The following is a 23040-nucleotide window of genomic DNA, read 5'->3' as shown; positions in this document are numbered from 1 at the left end:
ATGCCCAGGTGCCTTGCTGCCCTGGCTGCTGTGCGAAGGCCAGCGCTTGCACAGGTACTCTGTGCCCCACCCAACCGCGCAGAGGCTTCCGCATAACCTGAACCTCAACCTAACTTTCCCCAAGGCAGTCTTGCATCCTGGGTTGCTAGAAGAAGCCTGCTCTCATTCAACTGGGCGGTTTCAGCCCCAATCCGCCCACCTCCTGCCATCAAAAGACTGTGTGGATCTGGGCCCCCAGCAGAGGGCGCCCGAGACCTCTGCTATGAGAGGCCGCAAACCAGCTGCAAAGCACCTTCTCCGCCTTTCGCGGTTTATGGTTCTAGAGCCACTCCTTTTCAGCTGCTGTGGCACCCACTCCACCTCCTGCTCACTGACTCCTGTGTTCCAGACCAGCACCCCGACCCAGACATTACATCCCGTGCTGTCTCCTTAAACCCCATCGCATTCTCTCCAATCCACTCCTGCCTCCGGTTTGAAACCCAGGTCTGACTCCTGTTCCTGTGCTCTTTTCTACTTTCTGACGTCTAAAAGCTGGGGACTGTTAGGGTTTGGTGAGTGGACCCTCTAAGATAGTAAATTATAATGATAATAGTAATAGAAGAGCAGAGCTTCACCCTGTCCTGGAGGGTGCAATTGGATAAGATCAGACAATCCCAATTTTATGACTTTTACCAGCATCCAAAAATGTTGTGCCTGTCTCACACCAGTGGGTAGAAGTGGGCATTTCTCCTCAATATTAAAAGAAGTAGTGAATACAGTATTTTTGAAAATATGAAGAATTTATTCAGGAGTTATTCATATTTGGAAATATATTCTTATAAAACGGATTCTCTCTTCTCCCCACCCTTAGTCTTCAGCTGCCAACAGTAATAGAAACAAAGCCAACTCTCCTTTTTAACAAAATACTTTATACAAAATATATATATATATATATACATATATAAAATATATATATATATATATATATATATACAAAATACTTTAATATAGAGGGAAAAAAAGCAAGCCAATTAAATAAATAAGTAAAAAAACAAGTACATTTGACATATTCGATTTTAGCAAATTGACTGGGTGAATTGCTTTTGCCGGCCACAGGAAGGTGCTGAGCAAGAGTTGGCTCTGAGCTAAATTGAAGGGAGTGCTGTGTATGTGTATTCTAAGGGCTATGGAGGTTCAAAGTTTGGTGGTTTCTCATTTTGAGTTCTTACATCTACATGCCTCATTGATTTGGGGGCTGTGGAGCAGGTTGCATTATTTTGCTATGAAACAAAAGAATCACAACATCTTAAATTTTGGAGGCTCTCTAAGAAGCAGTGAGTTTAGCTGCACATCCTGGTGAGAGCCTTATCGCAAAGTCTCCTCCAGTGGTCATCTGGTCATCCAAACTCTGAGGACCCAGGGTCAGGGAGTTCTCTCTCTGGACACCGACAGTCTCAGATGTAAAGAATACGTGGCTAAGCCTATATCCATGTCAGACTCTGGGCTAAGCGTGGACTATAATTCTTAGAAAACCATTTCTGGTAAATCAATAAAACCAATAGTAAATGTAGAACAAAGATTTACTATTAGATCAAAAGACATAGATATGTGAGAGGAAGTTAAAGGCCTGAGGAGACAAGTCAATAAAACCATCCCCTTCCTCCTTAGCCTGGTCCCTCCTTTGGATAACAAGGACGTTATTATCTTCAGCACTGTCCCAGACATGGCCAGAATCCCATCCAAACAGTGAACAATGTCATTGTAATTAATCTGAATTAAAAGCCTTTGGCCTGCTGTGCCTTACTTGGGTAATTAAAGAAATAGAAGATAATTTGCATGAGCTCAGACCGGCACTGCAGTCAATCCCAGTCACAGCAACTCCCTGGCAGCTGTCATATCTGTTTACTTCCAGCTTGACCCTGTCACATCTCTGAGAATCACTTTCCTCATCCTAAAACAGATGGGTCAGACTAGACCAGGAATTACTCACTTTTCTGTGAAGGGCCAGATATTAATTTTTCTTTTTTTTTTGGCTGCACCATGCAGCTTGCAGGATCTTAGTTCCCCAACCAGGGATTGAACCTGGGAACCTCCTCCAATGGAAGTGCAGGGTCCTAACCATTGGACTGCCAGGGAATTCCCAGATATTAATATTTTAGACTCTGTGGGCCATACAGTCCCTGTTGCAATTCTGCCTTGATAGCATTAAACAGCAGCCACAATAATACAGAAGTAAGGGAGGCTGTGTTTGATGGCCATAGTTTGCCCAGGCCTGGACTAGATAATCTCTTAGCTTTTATATCCCAGAGTTCAAATTAACAGAGGCCAGCAGACCTTGGTGGTCTCCAGTTCTGAGAGCCTATGTTGACTCCCCCACTTCCTGCTCTGACAGCCTGTCTGGACCCAGCATCTCACAGAGACTCACAGCTACTCCTCTCCCACTATGTCTCCTGCCCAACCAGAGGCAGGAGCACTGATACTCATCCAATGCCACACATGTATACCTGATCCCATCAGGAAATAAAACTGGTAGCCACACACTCTGGTCACCCTGGAATCAGCTCTACCCTGAAAGCTGGTCCCTCTTGCTCCTACACGCACCCAGGGCTGCTGGGACCATTTGCATCTGGGTCCCTCTGCTTGGAATAGTCCCCCTATACTCCCAGACTCAGCTCCAATAGCCAAACCGGACCATCTCTCAATACCACAGTTGTTCTATCTCCCTCCCCTGACCTGTCCCAGAAAGTGCTTGTTCTAGATCTTAGATTCTTATTCTCCTTCCCCTATCCACATGAAAACAGACCCCCCTGCCAGGGTGCCTGTGGGGCTGTGGCTTGAATCTCAGGCCACAGGCCTTGGAAGGCAGAAAAGGAGGATGGGCAGTCAGTCCAGTTCAAATGGACAAGTGCTGGTAAGGTGGGGGAAGGTCACTAGACCTTGCCCAGCCAAGTCTTAAAATGTGTCAACTATCAGGACAGAGATTCAGATACATGAAACAAGGTAAGGATTTTGGCTCTAGACCCGGAGAGAAAGAGGAGTTCTTTGCACAAGGCAAAAGACCGCTTATTAGAATTATTTTGCACAAGGTCAGAATCGGACTAAGAGACAAGCTGACATACTCCTGATAAGCTGCCCCATTTTAACCCCTACATGGAGAATGTCAGTGAAGCTGAATGGCACAGAAATTAAAATCAGGTATTGAAATCAAAAGATTCCTTAGCATGGGTATATGGCGCCCTCTAATGTTTGCTTCTGAGAAGTGCAGGCTTCTGTCTGAACTGGGTTATTTTTTCAGATCTTTTACATTCATTCCCTCCTCCTTTGATTTTTTGTTTTTAATTTAAACTGTCTGATTCATTCCCAGTGGAAATTGTGAAGAAGGAAAAAATTTGTAACAGTGCATCTAAATACCACATCAGTCTGAAATCTATATATTATCTCACTGTATTTTCAAAATGTCTATCTGAAGAGAAGGAGGCCATGAATGTATTGACTCCATAAGACACAGTGGAGGCAAAGGGCCTTGACTGAGGTCACAAAGCTAATCTGTGACAGAGGAGCCACGACAACACCCAGGGCTCCTGGCTGCACCAGGCCTCATACACTTCACTGGTTAGTTCTCAAGACTTTTCAGGTTGACCACAAACATCCACAGTTCCCGTCTCTTCTGGGGTCAGGACATCACCAAAGCATCCAAGAGCCAGTGGTTTCACAGAGTGTGGAGCTTCAAGTAGAAAACCAGTGTTAAGAAGCAAAGCCAAGCCAGAGCTGTAGCCAGGCAGGTGGATTTCTGCATCCTTGCCTACCTGCCTCTCCTACCTGTGCTGGGTAGCTGGGTAGCAGTGCTCTCCACAGGCAGGGAGAGAGTGGGGCCAGCATTTGTGTTCTGTGAGACTGAGGGGCCAGGAGTCCGGAGCAGGGACCCCACCACTGAAAGTGGAGGAGACTGCAGCCTGTTGGACCTCATCCTCAGGCCCCCTAACCATGCTCCCTGTGTTCCAGCCACCCTCTGCTTATCAGCCTCAGGTGCATGTGTATGTCCATATTCTACACTTTTATTCACACTGTTTATGCTGCCTGGCAGTTTCCCCTGTTCCAGCCTTCAAAGTCCTACTCATCCTTCAAGGCCAAGTTCACATGGCATCTCTTCCCTCTGCTTCTCTCTAATCATCTGTTCATTTTCCATTACCCTTTCCCATCATACACACAGCTCTGTCCTCTGCACTTCTTTACATGGCAGGCATTGCTCTATAGTTATATAGCTCTATAGTTTTTCTCCCCCATAGTCTGTGAGCCACTTGAGGGCAGAGACCATTCACTCATTTTATTTGGTGTTGATAGAAATCCACAGAGAACAATAGAAGAAAAGTGCATGAGCTTTGGACCAGGCAGATCTGGATTCAGATCTGGACCTAAGCCCCTGGGGTAGTCATTTAAACTCTCCATGGTCAAGTCTCATGTCTGTAAAATGTGATAACAACACCTTCAGGAAGGTTGTTAGGAAAACTAAGTGAAAAAATATACCCAAAGCCCTGATACACAGAAAGCATTAGCTTTAATATCGTTCAGTTCATATCATTCATTTAATATCATTCAGTTCAATCTCTTTGTTATAACAATAAAGAAATAAATCTAGAGAGGGGAAGTGACTTGCTCAAGGTCACATAGAACTTCTAGGACGTGAACCCAGGGCATCTGATTCCCAGGTCAGCACCTTTTAAACAAACTAAAGTCCTGTTCATCTCATTTACTATTCTGATTCCAATAACAAATAAAATTGATGCCAACACACTCCATGTGTTGTTACACCCTATCTTAGTCTATTTGGGCTGCTATAGCAAAATACCACAGACTGGGTGCCTTAAAAACAACAAAAGTTTATTTCTCACAGCTCTGGAGGCTGGAAGTCTAAGACCAAGGTGCCAGCATGGCCAGTTCTGGTGAAGGCCCTCTTCCTGGTTCACAAGCAGCACCTTCCTGCTGTGACCTCACACAGTGGCAGGGGTGAGGGATCTCTTAGAGCCTCTTTTCTAAGGCACTCATCCCATTCATGAGGTTCCCCACTCATAAAATAAGCATCTCCTAAAGGCCCCAGCTGCTAATATCATCACATCAGGCATTAGGAGTTCAACATACGGGGGGACACAAACATTCTGACCAGAGCAAACTCTACACTAGATCTCTGCCTATTGTCACTTTCTTCTTTCAAATAAAGTCGAGCTTTCCAAAATCAGAGACTGGCTGTCCCCAGCCCTGTCCTCTCCGTGGCATGGCCTGACACAGGAGGAGGCCCCTGGTAGGAACTGAAACACACTTGCAAAACTGGGACATAATCCGAACTTCTGCAGTTTCCTCAGCTTCAGTATCTACGCCATCATCCTCTCCTAACCAACCCTATATTCCCCATGCTCCCCAAATCCTTTCCTCATTCTTGTGGGCACTATCTGAGTTCATGCCATTCACTTCTCACCTGCACCCGTTTGATCCCCTGGAGGTGACAGTGTGGCAGCAGAGATACTAGGGGTGGATCCTTAGGACGGGGCAGGCCACAGGAGGTACTGTTGTAAGTGGCCAAGTGTTGGGCCATTTTCTAAGGCCAGGTCTGGGGGCTAATGACATGGCTCAGAAAGAAGAGCAAAGTCCATTAGGTTTAGAAGCCAAGGTGACACAGACAGAGAATAAAGCGAGTGGAAGGCAATTGGTACAGATGAGTCTAGGGAGACAGAAGTCCCCTTGGTTTTTTTTTTTTTTTTTTGCTGCTGTCCAGTTGACAAATGAGTGAACTGGCTTAAAAGTTGCACAGAAATGTCTCTGTTCTAAACATCGACAGTAAACTCCAAGCACTACACTGTCGGAAGATGTGGGCTTCCAAACAAAAAGTTCTCCACCTTCCTTTGGTCATTAGAGCAGAAATTACCCCAGGTCCAGCTTCCTTATCACTTCAGCTCCTTTCTTTTATTTCCTTTCTTTTTCCTTAAATTAATTAATTAATTTATTTATTTATTTATTTTTGGCTGTGTTGGGTCTTTGTTGCTGTGTGCAGGCTTTCTCTAGTTGCAGCGAGCGGGGGCTACTCTTTGTTTGCAGTGCACCAGCTTCTCATTGTGGTGGCTTTTCTTTGTTGCAGAGCACAGGCTCTAGGCACGTGGGCTTCAGTAGTTGCGGCACACAGACTCAGTAGTTGTGGCACAAGGGCTTAGTTGCTCTGTGGCATGTGGGATCTTCCCAGACCAGGGGTCGAATCTGTATCCCCTGCATTGGCAGGTGGATTCTTAACCACTGTCTCACCAGGGAAGTCCCACTTCAGCTCCTTTCTGAGTCAGGGCTCTGGGGCTACACCTTGCTGGCAATGCAGCTGGACCACTGTTTCCAACCACTCTTCTCAGTGTTTGGAAGACAGGAATGTTATGAGACAGGAATGTTCCTAAAGAGGGCTACTGTTCGGCCACCTCTCTGGACACTGAGCACAACCCAATACAAGCAGTTAGGTTGGTCCCAAAGCCCAGGCCTGACCTTGCAGCCAGGATTCCATCCATGGTCCAGACTCAGAACATGAGCCTCTTTATGCTAAAGTAAAATTCCTGCATCCTGCAACATCCAGGATGGAAAGATGGCAGGTAAGTGGCGACCTGTGGCAACTTCCATATCTGGATACCACCTCCCTGCTGCAGCAGCTCAGTGTGCATCTCCAATAAGTGGATGTGGCAGGACCTCACCATGGCAACTGGGAGCCCTGGTTCCAGACGTGTGAAATCCCCTCATTGCCATGAGCACCTGGTTTGCTGTTGTCAGTCTCTCCAAGCCTGGCCTCCTCTAGCCCCTGAGACGGCCAAGTCTGTGACCTAATTAACAAGTGAGGTCCTAGAGGAGAGATCAAGATGGCAGAGTAGTAAGACACTGGGCTCAGATACCTTCATGAACACATCAAAACTACAACTACGTATAGACTGACTCCTGGTGAAATCTACCTGAAGGCTAGCAGGACAGCTTTTCTACAACCAAGGCTGTAAAGAATGATCCACGTGGAGTCTAGTAGGAAGGGAAGAAAAGCCATCTAGTCAGGACCACACCCCTAGCAAGGGACACAGAAGAGGAGGTGTTATCACAGGCTAGTGGATCTTCCCCAGGGAGCGTGGGGTTCAAGCCACATATTAGGCACCCCAGCCCTAGAGTCTAATACCGGGAAGATGAGGTCCCTTAGCTGGTTTGAAAACCAGTGGGGCTTACCCAAGGCCTATAAGAAACCAAAAATTCCACTCTTAAAGAGGGCATGCACAGTCTTGCTTTGCTTACTCCCAGCTGTATAGCACAGAGGCAGCACATTGAAACTGTGTGGGGCTTTGGCTAGCTTTGCAAGAACACCCCAGAGCACCCCCAAGCCTGCACCAGACTCCTGCTCCAGACGCTCTTGCCCCCACTAAGGCAGAGGCTGCTGTTGACAATGGGAATGCATAAGCTTGGAGGGAACAGAGGCAGCTCAGATCCTGGCCCTGCCTCTGACCAGGGTGGAGGCAGCCATGGCCAGCATCCTACAAACACTCTGGAGGGAGTAAAATCATTCTAGGGTGGAGACCATGATCACAAGCGTGCACATCCCTGTACACACTTGGGAGGGGGTGAGGCCAGCTCAGTGGTGTGCCACCAACCCCTCTGGCCCAGCCAGCCTCTAACCAAGGCATGTACACTGGGGAGAAAGTGAAAGAAGCACAGCAGTACAGCCACAAGCCCTTAGGCCCTGGCCACATCCCCAAACAAGGTGGAAACTGCCGTCACATAGGGGAAAAGCCCAATATTCTCAGGCCTCCTCCTCCAGCCCCTTAACCCATTGCCAATAGGGTAGTGATGGCCATTGAGCATAGGAGAGGCCCCAGCTTATACCTGGCTCTGGCTCTAGCCCCTCCATCTCCAGCCCTACTTCACACCAAGGTGATGGCTGTCAGCACACCCTGAGGGAAAACACAGCCCATGCTCACTTCAAATCTAGCTCTTCCACCAAAGCCACTGGGCACAAGCAGACTGCATAGGGATGATCCCACACAAGGATATGCACTCAAGACTGAGATAAGTAACTGTTTCACCTGAATTCAGATACACAGAAAGTTAAATAAAATGAGAAGACAGAGGAATATGTTTCAAATGAAAGAACAAGAAAAAATGCTGAAAGAAACCCTAATGAAACACAGATAAACAATTCAGCTCATAAAGAGTTCAATGCAATAATAATAAGAATGCTAACTGAACTTAGGATGAACACAGTGAGAATTTTAACAAAGAACTAGAAAACTTAAAAAAGAACCAGTCAGACCTGAAGAATACAATAACAAATAAAATACATTAGAGGGAATTAACATATTAGTAGATTAGGTGATACAGAAGAACGCATAAGCAATCTGGAAGACAGATTAATAGAAATCACCAGAAAAGCAAAAAGAAAAACAGATTTTAAAAAATGAGAATAGCTTAAGGGACCTCTCAGGCAATATAAAGCATACTAACATTCACATTATAGAGATCCCAGAAAGAGAAGAGAGAGAGAAAAGGGCACAACATATATCTGAGAAAATTATGGTTGAAAACTTCCTGAACCTGAAGAAGGAAACAGTTATCCAGGTACAGGAATCACAGAGTCTCAAATAAGATGAAGCCAAAGAGACCCACAACAAGATGTATCATAATTAAATTGGCAAAAGTTAAAGAGAAAAAGAGAATTCTAAAGATAACAAGAGAAAAACAAAGAATCATGTACAAGGGAACCCCCATTAGGCTATCAGCTGATTTTTCTGCAGAAAATTTGCAGACCAGAAGGGAGTGGTATGATATATTTAAAGTGTTGAATGGAAAAATTCTACAGCCTAGGATACTTTACTCAACAAGGTTATCATTCAGAATTGAAGGAGAAATAAGAGCTTTTCACACAAGCAAAAACCAGAAGAGTTCTTCAATACTAAACCAACCTCACAAGAAGTGTTAAAGGATCTTCTTTGGGTGAAAAATAAAAGGCTACAATAAGAAATCATAGGAAGGGAAAATATCTCACTGGTAAAAGCAAATAAGTACTAAAGGCTGTGGAACAACCACATAAATAAGCTAGTAAGAATGTTAAAAGGTAATATAATTGTAAAGTTAACTAGAACTACAATAAACACTTAAGGAACATACATGAAGATATAAAATATGATATCAAAAACACAAAACGTTGGAGTGGGGAGTAGAAAATGTAGTTCTTTTAGAATGTGTTTAAACTTAAATGACTATCAGTTTAAATCAGTTAGATATATTTATAGGTCAACATATATGAGCTCCATGGTAACCACAAATAAAAAACCTACAATAGATGTACAAAAACTAAAGTGAAAAGAAACACAGGTATAACACTAAATAAAATCATCAAGCCACGAGGAAAGAGCCTAAAAGAAGAAGAAAAGAACTACAAAAACAACCAGAAAACAAATACCAAAGTGATAATAAGTGCATACCTATCAACAATCACTTTAAATGTCAATGAACTGAATGCTCCAATCAAAAGATATAGGGTGGCTGATTGTATTTAAAAAACAAGACTCATCTATATGTTGCCTCCAGGAGACTCACTTCAGAGCTAAAGACACACAGAGACTGAAAGTGAGGGGATGGAAAAAGATAGTCTATGCAAAAATTGAAACAAAAAGAAAGTTGGGGTAGCCTTACTCATAGCAGATGAAGTAGATTTTAAAACAAAGTCTATAATAAAGGACAAAGACAGGCATTATGTAATCATAAAAGGATCAATAAAAGAACAGGATATAGTGTTCCTAAACATATATACACCCAGTATAGGACCACCTAAATATATAAAGCAAATATTAACAAACATAAATGGAGAACCTGACAATAATAATAATAATAGTAGGGAAATTTAACATCCCACTTGTATCAATGGACATGCTATCTGCTCCTGCAAACATATCTTGACTTTCTCAGAACATACACCCAGAATATTTTGTAGAGTTTGTTCTCAGAATAGCTCACAAGTAATAGGAATTCAGAACTTAAATGACAGGACTCTGGTGTGGCATCCCCTGACATCCACGGAGCGGGGCACAGGAGGTCATGAGAGAGCAAAATACTGGAACTGGAGGCCAGTCATCACTCCAGCATCTTGTCCAACTTGAGAAGTGTTAACTAGAACAGCAGAAATCTTGCTCATCCAGGCCCTGCACTTGAAACCTGACTTTTGAAGAATGCCAAAGAGATGAAGACAGTTTTTGCAATAGTAACAGCAATAAGCATGTATTGAAGGTTTACTGTGAACCAGGCACACTCTATTAAAATACTATCTTATTGAAGATCATGCTGAGCCTGTGAGGTACATATCCTTTCCCTTTGTTACTAAAAGGCAGAGACAGTATGCAAACATCAACATGACAGCTTGAAAAATTCATGCTTTTAAACAAAGTGTTATATTGTCTCTCATATAATAGTATTTATATAAGAAAGGACAAAGCCAGCATGAAACCAAATACACACACACTTAGACTCATCAACTCCCTAGATCATTAGATGGATCCATGATGATAGATAGATAGATAGATGATAGATAGATAGTTAGATATCATTACCTATGCCTTAGGCCTCACCAAATCCTCAAATTCTCACCATTCGGTTGGGCTTCAATTTTCAAAATTCACAGCAAGATATTTATACGAAGGTGGTTCCCTTCTAGAGGAGTTTGCTATTGGACATCGGATGAAACTTTACTGGCAGGATTGCAGAGCTATATTGGTTGACTTCCAGGTAGGGTGGGAGGTATACCTTTTTCTGGATATCAGCATACCTAAGGACTGGGGACAGGCAAAAGTTTCAGGATGCTAAAATAAGTCACCAAATTGCAAATCCTTCCTCCTTGTTAATATGATCCCTCCACAGTGAATTTGAAGTCGTTTATCATCAAAGATTTCCAGTATCAAAGAAACCTCTTTCTAGAGTCAAGTTTCAAAGGAAAAGCTATCAATGGAATTCCCTATTTTTTTTTTCATTTTGAAACGACATTATTCTTTGCACTAAGGCAGTTCTTTTCTAGTCCTCAAACTTAAAAAAGCAATTGTCCATTTGATTACAAGTAAGTATTTATCTCTTTACAAATAACCAAGCCATGAATCAAATGAGTTTTGCCTTTTTGTCTCCCTTCTTGCTTTGTCCTTCATTAAAGGAAACACATTATGAAAATGTATAATTTTCCCACTTTGTTCCTCATGCTTAATTGATTTTCAGCATGAAAAAAGAAAAATAGAGTATAAGTCTGGAAAAGGAAACCTCAAACCTCGTGAGTATCCTATTTATAACCATTTAATCTTAAATTGTGTTCACAAATGCTAATTATAAACATCTCTAATTGTGCATGTCACCCACCATGGTTGAGTGCAATTCCATTTCTTGGACTTTGACGTAATGCTCTATTACTATCACCAGCCAAGGAACTGGCAGGAATTAAGTCTTTTTACTTTCTACCTGAGGAAGCAAAATTGGTCAGCAGTTCAAGCCTCATAAATGAGCATCCATCAGTGAGCAACATGTGTTTGGATGCTGGAGGCCTTGCCTGAGCATGGGATAGGACCCCCTGCAACAATAGCTCGGTATTAATAAATTAATGAAATTAATTAATTCAATTACAATGTACAGAGAACTGGGTATAGTTCTGACAACTCAGACGTAAGATACAGTTCCTGACTTCAGAGACAATTCACGTTAGAAAGAGACACTTTCCAACTGACCAAGGCAAACTTTGTGAAGAGCTATGATACTGGCTCAATCAAGCAGTGGTGGAGAGCAGAGAATTCTCCAGGCAGAAAATAGGCATGAAGAGAGGGAGAGGCCATTCGAGGCAGAGGGAACAGCACGGCCACAATCTTGGAGGTGCCAACTGGTTCAGGGTGGATCTTCATCAGCTTACAATGGGGTTACATCTTGATAAACTCATCCATTGTAAACTGAAAATATGATAACTTGAAAATGCAGTTAAGGCACCTAACCTACCAAACATCATAGCTTAGCCTAACCCACCTTCAACGTGCTCAGAACACTTACATCAGCATACAATTGGGAAAAACCACCCAACACAAAGTCTATTATATAATAAAGTATTAAATATCTCATGTAATCTATTGAATACTATGCTGAAAATGAAAAACAGAATGGTTGTCTGGGTGCTGAATGGTTGCAAGTTCCTATTGGTTAAATGGTTCCTATAGGGACAACCAATAGGTTGTTCACCCTGCTGATCTCATGACAGACTGGGAGCTGTGGTAACTGCTGCTGCCCAGCATCATAAGAGACTATCGTACCAGGTACCGCTAGCTTGAGAAATGATCAAAATTCAAAATTCCAAGTACGGTTTCTTAAATGGATATCACTTTCACACCATTGTAAAGTTGAAAAATTTTAAGTTGACTATCCTAAATCAGGGACTGTCTGTATTTGGGAGGGGACTGTTTCCCTTTGGGGCTGTCCAGTGGGCTAGGCCAGGGAGAGTCACTGAAAAAGCAGGGTAAGATCCCAGTAGATAGAACCGGCAGTGTTTTCCTGCTGGAAAACAGGAAAGGGGTCTGGAATTCATCACTTAGAGAGGGAGTCACTGAAGTACCTTGGAGATGAGAAATAATCTTACCTACAATTCGATAAGATCACACTCCCATTCACAGATGTTTCAGACTGGCTGGTGGCTCAGTTGTGTATGTGATGCTTGTCACTAAAGCCTCAAGGCTCTTGTTTACATCTTCTCCTCCCATTTTCCCTCAGACCTGGCACCCCTGCTTCCTTGCAGGAGTCCAGCTGGGGCTCCTGTCAGAATAGGCATGTTCTCAGCAGACCCTGGCTCATCACCCAAAACAGCAACAGAACACAGCTCAGGGACTCCTTAACTTTTCCCTTTACAGAATGCTTTCATTTTGGAAATGAAATGGGAGTAAGTCAAACGCATGGGCAGCAGGTGCCTGTGTGTGAAATCAGAGGGTCTTAGTTCACTCTCCATCTCCAGGGAAGAGTCAGAGGAGAATCCAGAACTGCTGAGGTCCTGGAGCAGGTGCTGACTGTCTCCAGCACAGTGAAGTGTGGAGGCAGATGCTATAGACTGAGCACAAATCGAGCCCTGGATCAGAAGAGACAAGGGACCTCAGAGAAGGAGAAGAGCAGAAAAGAAGGCCATAGAGCACAATAATCAATTTCCTGGATACTGTTCTGCTCTGCAATGTGTTCCAGTGATATTTTATGAACTAAAGCTCAGAAGTAGAAAACCAAATAGCTTTCTTTGTCTGTAAATCTTCTCATCTTGCTTTTGATCCCTCATTCCCAATGATGGTGAAAAAAAATAAAGGAAAAGATTTACCATAAAGAAAAAATAAAGGAAAGCTTAAACATCCCAAAGATATTGTATTTATTCCTAGTTTAAAATTTATCTTTGAGGTAAATTGGCAACCAAGTTGTAATGATGTAAAAGTGCATTTGCTTTTAGCAAACATTTATTTTTTTTAAATTGAAATATAGTTGATTTACAATACTGTGTTAGTTTCAGGTGTACAGCAAAGTGATTCAGTTTTTCTGTAGATTATATTCATTTCTAAAATTATCGATGAATTTCCATAAGACATTCATCTTTGATAATAGAAATATTTTAAGTTAAATACAGATAATGGTTGATAAGTAGAACACGTGTGTGCTAAACATAGATAGGAAGAGATGAAGGAGCAAAAGATACCTAGCAGTTATGAGGCATCTGGGTACTAAATGACTGCTGTACACTAAATATGCACAAGATTTATAAGGTACTAAATATACAGAGACACTAAATATATATTAACCCTTAATGTACATAAGGCCCATTCAGTGGCCCATTGGAGACTCCCATTCTGGCTCTATATGTCCTCTTCCCAAGAAAAACAAATAAAACCAATTAGCCAACTGTTCATCTGGATAATTGCCAAGCTGCAGCTGTCAAACAGGCACACTTGTTCCTAAATTTACTCACTAGAGCAAATCTGTGTTGTTGGCCCAGGACAACTTCCAACTGTGGGACTCTTACCTGAATGTCAACTCTGATCCTCATAACAACGTCATCAGTGGGGGAGGCTGAAGCTGTAGAGAGAGAGAGGAGATGCGGACATCCTGCATCCCAAGATACAGGTAGTGTGGTTGGTCCTTCCATCCTTCTTGCAGCCTCTCTGAAGTGTATTAATTTGCCCCATCTTTACCCTTTGTTTCATTCTTATTGTGAGTTTCCATTGATTTAATGAAGACTGTGATTCCAGCATTTAAATTTGATGTTGGAGTCTTTCTGTTCCATGGCCTCAGTGATAGCCTGGTGGTGCATGAGTTTACCTCAGCATCAAGCTAATTTCCCACTCAATGCAGGTCAAAGTTTAAGCTAACCATGTCTTTTTATACTGTCCCAAGAAGTCACTTTTTATCCTCCATCTCAGGTGTAGGCAAAGACTGAGTAGTGCCATGGCTTCAGAGGGAGGGTCGCTTGTCTATACATTGCCTTTGGATCTGCCCTGCCCTTGTCTGGACATCGAATGTTCTCTCCCTGGGATTGAAGAGGTGTGGCTGCTCCTGAGAGGTTTCTCTAGAGTTAACATTGTTCCTGCTGATAATGACCATGTTCTGGATTAGCCATTTGCCTCCAGTCTCCAGGTTGTCACATGCTGCAACATCCTCATCCCAACTCCAGGCCTCTCCCATCCACCCAGGCCTCTCACACATCCTGTTCCTTCCACAGACATACAGAGGAGCACCCAATGGCATCCTTGTGTGCCAACACAGGCTGAGAACATCAGGGGTACCACATGAGGCTTACTCACCTGGACACCTCCTCTTAGTGAGACTGTTCCTGGACCACACAGACCATGGCAGGAGAGAGAGCACCACATTGGATAATCTCATATTACTTCTCATCTTCCTGTGTTTTCTCTCTGAAATATCATCTTATTCCTAAAAAGAGCCCAGGACAAGATCTAAGGGAATAGGATGCTATGTCTCTTCTCAGGACGCAGACATCATAATAACTTAGTCCCTCCTTAAATATTTGTCCACTTTTCAATTTTGGAGAATCCACTCTGATGTTATATCTTGTATTTCCTTATGTTATACCTTAAAGTCAAACTCATCATTAAGACCTCCAAGCTTTGTTTTTAAAATGTTAAGTTTCGGGAACCCTTTTCTCTTACAATTAATCTTGGACTTCAAGACTACTGGATTGCCACGGAACTTGAGCCTCAAAATAAAGCAGTGGTCTCCCTAGTTCTCGACTGGATTCATCTGCCCCATTGACCAGGGGATACAGTACTACTAAATATCCTGACTAGATACCTAAACAGAACCAATCAGGCAGGTAGTTGTTGTTTTTAGAAATGAAGTAGACAGTGGGCTGATCTGATTTAAATCCTTCAGAGATCATCTCAGTCTCTGTATAAAGAACAGAGGAGTATGCGTAGAACCAAAGGACTTGATGGGTGGTTACAATCCAGGTTGGAAGTGATGTTAGCCTGGATCAGGATGGTAGCATTGGGGATGGAGAGCAATAGGCTGATTTTGGATCTACTTGAGATGTGAAGTTGGCAGTGGTGGAAAGAAGGGGCCTCAAGGAGCCTTCTCAGGTCTTGGCTTGGGCAACTTAGGTAGATGTCACTTAGGGAGATGAGGAAGAGTTGGGGAGAGACAAGTTTGAAACCACGGGGGTGGTGGGGGATCAAGAAGTCTTGGAATGACATATTTGAGATGACCTTTGGACATCATGTGCTGAGGAGACATTGTGTGAGGGACCTCTTCTCATTTGGGACCAATGGAGGCCCCTCTAACCACACTGCTCTCTACTTCCTCTGAGGGCAAGTCTGTTGGCAGATTACACAGATGGCCTCTCCTCCAGTGGCTTCTTCTGAGCTTGCCCACCACTTCCTGATTACCTCACTTTTCCTTTGTCTTCCTAAGAGTGGTCCATCACCCGGTCTGCCAGCCTAGGAGGTAGGGAGACCCCATGTCTTCAGTCCTTCAACTGAAAGCAAAGGCAAACAACAGCAATCTGAATTGCAATCCATTCCTTACCATCTGCAAGCTGGTCTCCTGCCATCCAAGGGACAGGAGGCTGTGGGCTGGCTGGCCAGCTGCCCTGCCTTGCCTGGCCCTATCCAGGACAAGCTGCTAGCAGAGGATTGAGTTTACATTTTAAGCCTAGGGCTGTTTTGTTTCCTTCCAGGATCTGGGAGAGAGAGGGAGTGGTTCCGTGATGGAAAGTGATAAAGAAAAATTGCTACACACCCTGTACTTATTAGCTTCCTCCAGCCAGAAATTCCCACTGAAGGTTCTCGCCTCCCTTTAAGTGACCCCTTATGATCTCAGTGACCCAATGGGGCCACTCACCTGTGTCAGGAATTGTGTTGATAATGAATCTTTGATTATTTCCTGGGTGAATGCTTTCATTTATTTAAATATATTTACTGAGTATCAGCAGGTTCAAGGCAAACAGTTTGTGCGACTGACACTGAACCCACCAGGCCAGGCCCTAATCTCTTGGAGTTCTCACTCTGGCAGGCGTCAGAAAATAGACAAAGGAGCAAGCAAACTAACAAATAAAAGCAATCCTGGATAGCTATGAGAGCTGCTAGGAAAATAAGGCAGCAAAATGTAAAATAGACAGAGGGTTGGAACAGGGAGATGGGGGGTGTTATATAGGGACAATGGGGAAAGTTTGCTGAGGTGAGATTTGGATTGAGAAGAAATTAGCAAGCACAACTCTGGGCAAAGTATGTTCCAAGTCATAGATCAGCAAGGACAAAACTTGTCAGGAGACGTTAAATTCAGACGGACGGTCTGCATAGCTGCAGCCTGCTGAGTGTGCAGACTGCAGTTTGAGGTCTGGTCAGAGCCCTGACCAGCCATCTCCTCTGGACTCTGCATGTGCTCCGGGCATCCTAAAGCAGAAATCACATCTCATTTTCCCCACAGAACTGAGCATGGGATTAAGCTAAGAGGAAGCATAAAAGATATAGTTGGGAGGGAAATGAAGCAGGTCTAAATGGAATTGGAGAGGACTGAGTTAGGGTTGAACAGCAAGTTACATTAGTTGCTTCTCCTGGCTTCATGGTCATACTGCAGCTTCACCAGGCAGCTGTCTCCCCCTCCACACACCCACTCAGCTCTTAAACCCATGATGTACTGTCCCATTGCTGTGGGTGAACCCAGAGTGTGGTGGGACAGAAAAAAGTATGGGGCTGGGATTAAAATGCTTGGCTCAAGAGATCGAGTTTCCCATCATGGAATGTACTTAGATTTTACATAGAGTTGATTTGGGTACAATTTAGGGTATCTTCCAATCCTAAGATTCAATAAATTTATGGCAAGGAAATTCTGCAGAGGGAAAAAACCCTTTCAAACTTCCAGTTAGTAGCCCCACCTGTTCCCCACCCCCTCTGCCTTTGACCATTGCTGTTGAGATGACCACTCCACTGCTGTTGAGGTGTCTCTTCCTGGTTCCGGGATAATTGGGTCTCAGAGGCTGAAGATAAAACAGCAACTCAGGCTGATAAAAAAGCAGCTCTGATAATGCAGCTCAATGGAGATAACTGTGCCAGGAAGTCTTTAGGGGTGTTGAATGTAATTTCAAAGGTCAATCAATATGCCAAGTGGATGCAGCCTGAAACTGAACTCACCCTGATAGCAGGATGAGGGACCAGGCTGTTTTCTCATTTCTCTTGCTAAAAGAGTTAAACAGTGTACCTTCAAGTTATTATTGTATCTCAACATTTTTGCAGCAGGTTAAAATCTTTTATTTAAACTTATGCTTCTTTCCTTTTTTTAATAATTGAAGATTTTCTTCAATGTGTCACAGCATGTGACATATCACATGCTGTGATGTGTCACACTGTGCAGCATGATGGGAGTAATAAATCACACAGCCTTGATATTTATTTACATTATTTTACTTGTCACAGATATTTGAGGCTAGAGAATTTCCAAGGACCAAGTTGTTATCAGGATGCCTATTTCCCTCTCACTTTGAAGTCCTCTGTACCCAGCCCTGTGCTAGGCACTGTAGTATATGAAAAATAAGGCAAAGACACAATTCCTGCCCTTGAAGAGCCTTGATGTGGTTGGAAAGGCATGTGCAGGTGGATTTATGAATAGCACAGTATCCATGTGGGAAAAGGGGGGTATTTGCCCTACTTCCACCTGCACTGCTGTCTTCCATGACTTCTCACCGCTTCTCAGGCTCTGGCCGTTTCACCACTCTAGGTCAATTCTTTCCTTCAGTCACCCACACCAATGGATTCAGGAGTCTTATCAAGTAGATACTCCACTGAGAAATCTAAACCTGACCTTGTTTCTGACCTTCAGTCTCACATTTCCTCTTGGAATTCCTACCAAAACCTTAAACTAACATGTCCAAAATCAAAATCCTCTCCACTTTCCTCCATCATAATTGTCTTCTAGGTGTATATATTACTGTTACCTAGACTCTGACCAGGATTTATACCTTACCAGGTATGTGCACTTGGATGGGTCATGTCTCCTCTCTGAGATTCAGATTCCTCACATGTAAATTTGGGTTACTAATATACATCTGACCCTATCTCTCTTTTGATCCATTTTCTAAGGAACCAAAGGAAAATAATAAAATAATGAAATCAAGGACAAGCATCACTACTATTATTGTGATAGTAGTTTAGGTACACATTTGTCCATACAACATTTTTCAGCCCCTAACTGGTCTCTCCATATCTAGCAGCTCTGTCACATTTTAACTTTTATTCTTATCACTCCTCTACCAAGGTAAGCATATAAAATTTATCCTGGACTCTTGGTTTCAGCTTTATCTCCCAAGTATAAGACTGTACCTTAGAACCTAAGTTGTTCGTAGATCTTGGGTTCAGATATGTTTCAGCAACTATCTGGAAACGCTCAGGCCAAACAGAATCTTATTTATTTGTAGAAGGCAGAGGAGTGTTTTGAGAAAGAACTTACCAAGAAAAGAGGATCAGGCAGACACATCTGACTGTCACAAAGCCTGAGTCATGAGAGAAGAGGATGGATTCTGAATACAGTATCATGACCATAACACAAAACCTGCCCCAATCCCATTGCTCAGATCCATGTCTGCCTCTCAGGAGAGAGAGGGGTGACTGTCTAGCCAGAAACAGAAATAGCTGGTATGGTAGAAAAGCACTGGAACAGTAGGGCTTAAGCATAAGGGATCCCAAAGTACTAGGGGCTTTGGCACTGCTTTGGAAATCCTCTCACAGGATATAGGATGAAGTGGAGAGGTCCACCTTCCCCTCATCGTCCCCACACATACTTTTTCACAGTCTACCACCAGATCTATAGGGCTGTCATGTGAGCACTGGTGACCTTGCCCATTTGCAAGCTACATATCTGTGGTAATGCCCAGTAGGAGACTTCAGTGGAGACAGTATTGGAAGTTGGAATTGCAATATCAGAAGACCTGTCCACAAGCACTTGTGAGATACCCCTCAAACTTGCAGACACTCTTGAGGTAACATGAAGGATAGAGAGTTTATAGAAGGCCCTGCATCAGCAAGCGTGGTCAGAAGTCAGTGAAATTCATATTTTTATTTCTAAGGAGAATCCACAATTAGAATTTGAATCCATAATTAGAGAAATTCAGGTTTTAGTTACAGGTCCTCCAGGCATGTCCAGAAATTCCCACATACAAACACACCTAGTTTAAATATGATGAGCTACCCATACATTAGCCAGATAAATGTTGAATGAGTTCCAAATTCCTGGTGTCATATCAGCATCTCATGTGACCCATTTTGAAGGTCTATGGAAAACTACCCCCTTCAAAAATACCGAAAAATCCAAATACACACACACACAAAGAAAAAAATTTCCCAGATTGCTTGCCATGGAGCATAAAATGAGCACATTTTGAGATTGTTCTTCTTGCTTAAAGAGTGATGTCTCCATAAAGAGCTTTTAATATTTTTAGCCTTATAATACCTTATTAGCATTTAGCTTTAAAGATTACTTAATTTTTATCTCAAAGAAATAAAAAGGGGTCTATAATCAGGACAAAGAATAAACAAATTCTGGTCAGAGACAGATGGAATTCAGCTGGAGAAGTTTGGATGAAACAGTGGGATGTGACAGATGGCTATGGGCTTCAATGAGGCAGCAGAAGCATCTAACGTTTATGGTCAAAAGAGGTGTGGGAGGGAAAAGTAGGCAGAGAACTTTGGAAGATGGATCATGGTTCCAAAGCTGTCAGGTAGCAGCAAATGTTTGTTCACCCTAAAAAGAAGCCTGGATGGTAGATGTTATCATCACCATTTTAGAGTCTGTCATACAGAGGGAAGTAAGCCAGAAAGAGAAAAACAAATATCATATATTGACACATATATGTGGAATCTAGAAAAATGGTACAGATGAACCTATTTGTAGGGCAGGAGTAGAGACGTAGACATAGAGAACGGACATGTGGGGAAAGGGGAGGGTGGGACAAATTGGGAGATTGAGTTTGACATAAATACACTACCATGTGTAAAATAGATAGCTAGTGGGAACATGCTGTATAGCACAGGGAGTTCAGCTCGGTGCTCTGTGATGACCTAGATGTGGGTGGTGAGGAGGGAGGTCCAAGAGGGAGGGGATAGGTATACATATAGTTGATTCACTTTGTTGTACAGCAGAAACTAACACAACATTGTAAAGCTATTATACTCCAATTAAAAAAAAAAAAAGAAAAAAGAAAACTAAAGTTGAGATGACATGAGAAGCATTCAGACACACAGCAGGGGAGTGAACTAGCATGTGAAATTTGGAATAGTTGGATCCAAAGGGCTGTGCCACCTCATTACCCTTGTGCTGTGCTGGGAAGCCAATGTTTCCCTTTAATTCTCAGAAGAATCTTGAGATATTGTCTCCATTTTATCACTGATGAAACAGGTGCAGAGACGTTAAGTCACTTGCCTTATCTCACATAACCAGACACTGGCAAAGCATACATTTAAACCCATCCTTGACCTGAAAAACTCAGTTCTTTACTCTTCCTCAAAACTTTGCTGTAGGTAAAACCTTGTGTGGATCAGACTGCTCCCCTAACACCACATGCATGGCAATCACTTGCTGGTGGAAAAAGTTTAGTGAATAAAGTTTTCACTAAAATAAACTCCAGCCAATAAACTCCCCCATGGCGGCTTTGCTTGATGCATTCCTGATTTTATGAGGTGAATAAAACAACCTTAACACTTTATTTAAAGCACATTAAAAGTGTATAACCAGAGGGACAAAAGTACTTAGTTTATCACAAATTATCCTGCTGTGAGAAAGTTAAAACACATTTTAGAGTATCATTGAGACATTGCTTATGGTGGTGAGAAGGGTGATTAATGGTTATAATCACTGGTTGGAGGATCTCTGCTTTTGCCTTGAGCTTAAACCAAGAACACCAAGGTAAGCATGTTCTGCTAAATAATTCAAACACTTAGAGTTTCCCTGGTGCCTCCTCCACTTGAAAGCAATGTCCCTGATCACTTGTTAGTCCCCATTTGTAGTGCTGAACTGTGAGTCATCTCCTTGGCAGAGGAGAAAGTTTACTGATGCTCACTCCCTGTAAGTTGAAGACCTGCATTTATGGGTCACAGGTGGAGTTCAAGGTCAAATTCTTGACTTTCCTCAAACCAGATGTGCTAAGACATAGTGGGCTAGAGAACAAACACTCAAGGGCTCAAGCTCTTATTGGACTTTCCTCTTAATAAAATAGAGCAAGTGGAGCTGTCCACCTCTTTAACTTAGTAGAAAAATATAAATGTTCACTACACTGAACTTAACTAAAATTTTATATAAGAAATATTGTTTTGAAGGAATTAGAAGCCAATTCCAGTTCCGCCACTGAACTTGAGTGAGTCATGAGTTGTTTGGCCAGTAGTTTGTGTGTGTGTGTGTATATATATATACACACACACACACACACACACACACACACACACACACATATATATATATATATATATATATATATATATATATATATATCCCAGTCCAACTGACCTCATAAAATGCAGTTGAAACTTGAAATGTAAAGAACTTTGAAAAGGATAATGTTAATATCATCTATATCCTTGAACATGGTTACACCATAGTATCCTCAAAGAGTTTTTACACCATAGGTCTCCCTAGATTCTCATATCATTCCTCTGAACTAGAAAAGGTCATGAGAGCACTATTTTTCAAGAACGGACAGTTGACACCAGAGCAGTTAAGTCCAAATTCATTGCTCGTCCATAAAAGCCAAATGGTGTTCTGAATTTAGAATACCAGTCTTCTGCTGAAGAATTATTTTTGCTATCTAGACTGAAACCCAGTAGATAAGAAGCCAGAAAACCTTGGTTCTAGCTTCAGCTCCAACAGTTACAGTCATATAGCATTGGAAACATCTCTGAACTTATGAGTTTGGCTCAGACTTGAGCCAGACCCAATGCTAAGGACTGAGGTATAGTAGTAAACAAGAAAACTATAGTCTTTTCCTTCACTGATCCTATATCCCAGAGGGAAAAATAGGTATAGAGTAAATAATTGCAATAAAGTGCAAGGAGCCAAAATGCTATGAGAAATACATAGCAGAAGAACACTATCTAGACAAGACTTCAGGAAAGGTCTTCCTAAAAAAGTGATGTTTAATGTGGGACTTAAATGATAACTAGGAACACATTAGAGAAAGTATGAAGGGAGGAGCAAATGAGTATTGCATAAGGAAGGAAAACCCTGTGTCAAGTACTTGAAGCTGGAGAGAACATGACAGGTTCAAAATATCATTTTCTCCACACTGATTCCTTCCATCTCAGATGCACAACCAATCTTAACAAATGTATCCAGTGTTCTAGTAACTCTACCCACTATCTTATGGAATCTGAATGTACTCTTCCAGCTTCCAGCCTAAAAATACTTGCAACAAATCCTCAGATTGCTCTTGAGACAAATTGCCCTTACTCATTCCATTAGTGTATTATTAGGCTTGCCTGAATTGCAACCTTTGCTTCATAATTTGCACTTGAGCTCAGCAGGGATTCATAATTC

Source organism: Stenella coeruleoalba (genome assembly GCF_951394435.1).
Source record: "Stenella coeruleoalba genome assembly, chromosome: 13".
NCBI classification, from domain to species: Eukaryota; Metazoa; Chordata; class Mammalia; order Artiodactyla; family Delphinidae; genus Stenella; species Stenella coeruleoalba.
This window is presented reverse-complemented; position numbering follows the sequence as displayed.